The following is a 5,104-nucleotide window of genomic DNA, read 5'->3' as shown; positions in this document are numbered from 1 at the left end:
CCTTAACCCTAACCCCAACTCTAACCCTAACCCTAACCCTAACCCTAACCCTAACCCTAACCCTAACCTGCCGACACTGAGTAGCTAACCTGCCGACGCTGTTGAAAACGAGCGCTCCTTCCCTTAGCAAGCGTAGAGTTTCTAAACTCGCGTCCCTTCCCTTAGCAAGCGTAGAGTTTCGATCGCGGCGCTCCTTCCCTCAGCAAGCGTAGAGTTTCTAAACTCGCGTCCCTTCCCTTAGCAAGCGTAGAGTTTCGATCGCGGACTTCCCAGGTCGCTGAATTACGACCGAGATCGCGCAAAACCTCCAGAACCGGGACCTACGACCTCCAAGTCGTGGCCTAAGTCGCGACCAGGCCGTAGGTCGTTTGTATCAGCGGCTCTTGCTGGGTAAGATGTCAAACAATTATCGAAGAATAATGTGACACCGCAGAAAGTAATGCTTTGACAGACATTAGAGAACGACTAAATCAAGTGATGGAAACTGCTCTTCATTGCATGGTCTCTCTAAACCAACTAGCTGGAGCTCGTTCCTCCTTTGGGTTGAATATGCCCACAAATCTTTGGTAAGCGCTTCTACTTGTCTGCCTCTTTTCCACTGGGAAGGCTATCAACCTCCCATGTTCCCTGAGGAGGAGCAGATCTCGATCCAGGCCCACGTTCTCCGTTGCTGGAAGGTTTGGCAACGGCGTGGGCTGCCCTTTTCTGTGCCTGTGGTCGTTCCCAATTACAGCCTCCGTATTCTCCAGGCCAAAAGGTTTGGCTCAGTTCACAAGAGCTAGCCTTGAAGGTTGATAACCTCCCTTCCTACATGGTTCGCAAATTGTTGGACGTCCGTCCCCGTGGACGAGGCCTTCAATACCTGGTTGACTGGGAGGGCTACGGCCCGAGGAGCATTCTTGGATTCTCTGCCCTCACGTTATTAGAGATTTTAATGCCTCTAGTCTAGGCCAGACGCTACTGAACTGCCGCGCAGTCGCACCCCTAGAGGGAGGGGTGCTATTTACTTAACTTCCTTGCCTAGTTCAACCCTTGCACAATATTCTTGTGTTTGTCCGATCATAAATTGTATTTAGTTGCTCTTCTTCAATTAGTCTTTTCAAGTCTTACAATAACTAGCTTATAAGAAAACTCAGCTACTTCTCCAGGGAAATCCCCCAGCGTCTTCCATTCAGGCTTCCTTAGATTCAGCGGACTGAGATCACCCGTCCAGAACCTTAACAACATGCACAAACACATACACACACATTTGACCATGCGCATGGGCACATGCACGGACATTACAATCCCATCCAATGTGATTGGCTCTCTCTCTTTCTCTCTCTGTCTCTCTGTCTGTCTCTCTCTCTCTCTCTCTCTCTCTCTCTCTCTCTCTCTCTCTCTCTCTCTCTCTCTCTCTCTCTCTCTCTCTCTCTCTCTCTCTCTCTCTCTCTCTGCTCGTCTGCTGGTATTATCATATGTATCATAACAAAGTCAAACACATATAACTGTGAACTGTAATGGCAGCGAGCCTGAGGTTGCATACTGTACATGTGACAGTTTGCTTGACCTCGGGTTTTGCTCTCTCTTTCTCTCGCGTTCGTGCATGCGCGTGTGCAAGTGTGTGTGTGTGTGTGTGTGTGTGTGTGTGTGTGTGTGTGTGTGTGTGTGTGTGTGTGTGTGTGTGTGTGTGTGTGTGTGTGTGTGTGTGTGTGTGTGTGTGTGTGTGCGTGCGTGCGTGCGTGCGTGCGTGCGTGTGTGTGTGTGTACATTATATACATACAAGCATTTCCAAAAACAAGCATGAGACAGTGAAACATCCATAGATTTCACTTAAACCTATAGGGGGTGCCAAAACTGCTACAATGAAAGTGTTTGTTTCCTAAATGTGAATTCATTATGTTTAGATATGGAACATTCTAATAAAACAATAAAAATAAAATGTGTGCAAAGTCTGGGGTAATAATTGGTGCAGATGCCTATCCATGATGGAAACAACTGCAGCACAAGAAGGCATTGAAGCGTGCACACACAGATGCTGCACTGCGTCTTCTGGACAGGTGATTTACCAAGATTTTGACTTGCCCATTGGTCTGCCTTGGGCATAAACAGTTTGAAAAGCACTGAAGCCTTTTGACTAACAACTCCTGCACTCTTGTACACCGAGTACTGACAATTCACAGCATCACTCACTCACCATTACAGCTCATGCTATGCACCCATTCATTCATTCATTCATTAATTCATTCATTCATTAATTCAATCATTCATTCATTCATGTTTCCTGCTCACAATCACAATCAGTATGCTTATTAAGGATAACTACTAGTGTACATATAATCATATATTCAGATATTCATTGTTGATGGACAATCTGTACATGATTCAGATACTCAATGTTGATACACTGTATATATTCATGAATATGTTAATTGTAGTTTGTTGCAAAAAAATTGCTTTACAACTTGCTCTTGCTCCCAGGCTACAGCTTGTACATGGTGAAGGCCAATAAGTACGAGCATGGATATGTCCCACATCTTCAGAGAGCCGTTATGTGGAAGTGCCTTGGAGTCAGGTATGGCAATGCCAACTAGGCGGACTCAGGGGCCGGATGGCAGCTGCTCATGTTTTACCGTTTCAGACTGATTAAGGAATTTGGAATGATGATCAGGCTGTTGACAGAGTAAAAAATCAAACCATCGGTTTGAATTGGAGCTGTGAATTTGAGCAGCTATACCCTGTGTGTGTGTGTGTGTGTGTGTGTGTGTGTGTGTGTGTGTGTGTGTGTGTGTGTGTGTGTGTGTGTGTGTGTGTGCGTGCGTGCGTGCGTGCGTGCGTGTGTCTAGGTTGCGCAACAGTGGCCTTCTCAATCTGTTCCTGTTTTTATTGTTTAAAAATCCGGCCACGCACCGTTGTACTAATGAAACATAACTCTGGCCATGCGCCGCTGTACTAATGAAACATAACTCTGGCCACGCGCCATTGTACTAATGAAACATAACTCCAGCCACGCTCTGTTGTACTAATGAAACATAACTCCGGCCACGCACCGTTGTACTAACAAAACATAACTCCGGCCACGCACCCTCCGGCCACGCACCAATGTACTAATGAAACATAACCTTTGTCAAAGTGGGTCAAAGTCCATACTAATCGGGACAGATATAGGGACAGACAAAGTCATTTGTTGGGAGCTCACCGCTCCAAAAACTTCAAATTCCTGGTGACCATCATTTATCCTTCAAAAGGTAGGGTATGTGACTTTTACAGAGATAGTAAGAGAGACTTCTCACATTTTCTATCACAGTATGCTATAGAAACTTCTCAAGTAATAAGGTCAAGGCAGCATTGAAAAACATTGGTCAAGTTCCGTCAAGCGTCTGTGATAATTTATAACACTCACATTCTGAAAGGATGGGTCTGAAACTAATCAGGGGGCCCTCTCATCCAGCCAATCTACTTTTTGTACCGCTTCCTTAAAGAAAAAGGCCAGACAGTATTAAGAGAAGAATGTGACTGCACCTGTCATGAGGCAGTGAGGGCCCTTAAATAGGTAATACATTAATGTAGGTCATTTTGAAATTTGCACTCAGCATCACAGTTAGGTGTGCAATAGACCACTGGTTCCCAAGCACTGGGTCAGGACCCAATTGTGGGTTGTGGACACATTTTTATGGGTACCTTAATTTTTGTTTCCAACATTGTTTTTTCAAAACATTCTAAAAAAAGCTAAGATAAAAAAAAGTGATTTCATTAAATGAAATAAAAATCTAAGAAATTCCATAAATTAGACAACAAATGTTTAAGAAGTAAACATTTAAAATAGCTGAGTGAAAATAGCTGAGCTTGTAGATCTGCTGTTTTCACTAATTTGGGTCCCGGGCAGACGTCTAATCTCTCTTTTGGGTCTCGACTCGAGCTAAAAATGTGGGAACCACTGCATTGAAGTCTTTTTTTTTGGAACACATGCAGTTCCGAGTATATGACGTCAACTAAGATTCCCCTATGGGGACTGGGGGGATAGCGACCTCTAGCGCAGTGACATCAGACTTTGGTGGTCTATAAACCCCAATGATAAAATCTCGGACATGCTCGCGGCATATAAACCACACCCAAAAAAATAATCTCTCAGTTGAACACATTTTAAATGTGTGAAACTTTTCCACCCATTTTATATGAGTAAATTTATATATGGGATATATGTAGTCCCAAGTCAAATCTACATTCAATGCAATGCATGTTGTTCAATTAGTCCAACTCATTTTCATTAACTTAAGCCAAGTTAATTATATGAACTTAATTAATTTACGTTTGTCCAACTCAAACAAATGTTAACGTAAATGTGTTGGTTCAACTCATTTTTATGGAATTAAGCTAAGATAAATAAAATACTTTTACATTTACATAAGAAGAGTTCGGTTTCAGGTTTTCTTCTGGATGATTTGTTTCAAGTTTTACAATATCAACATACAGATGCATAATGGATATATGCAATAGCAGTGATTATTGAATAATCAGAACATTTAAGAGAAAACCAACGCAATAACCTCAAAGTTACCATGAGTTCTTCTCTTTTAGCCTAGCATGGGGAGGGAGCTCAAGCTTAAACTAGCAGCCTAGCAGTTAGGGTTAGGGTTAAGGCTCAAATACTGACAAATCAAATTCTGACATATGACAGTCATCTTGCCAAGGCAGACACATTGATATGATACATTTAGCATTTTTAGCTCCCGAAAGCTTAAACATTTCCCTGAAAACCTAGAAAAATGCTGTTCCCAGCATGCTTTGCATAACATGTGACCAACTTATTTGACCAATCAAGGGAAAGGGCTGGAGTCACTTCTCAGATCTGTAAAATGTACTTAATAAAATTGAGTTGGATTCAAACAATATTCTCAGAATGATTTCAGCCTTAAAAACTACTCAATAAAATTGGTGAGAGGCGTGGTTTATGGGACTCTGGGAGTTTTCATTGGAACTCATTTTCAATGTGTTTTTAAATTCCATTACTAAGATTTGAGTTACATGAATGTAATATAAATGCATAATGTTAAATGAATAGATTTTGTATAAGCACTATTAATTACATTTGAGTTGGAACAATTTAATAAAAATGCATATATTG

The sequence above is a fragment of the Nannobrachium achirus genome (assembly GCF_963921795.1).
Source record: "Nannobrachium achirus genome assembly, chromosome: 4".
Taxonomy (NCBI): domain Eukaryota; kingdom Metazoa; phylum Chordata; class Actinopteri; order Myctophiformes; family Myctophidae; genus Nannobrachium; species Nannobrachium achirus.
Note: the sequence above shows the minus strand (reverse complement) of the source record.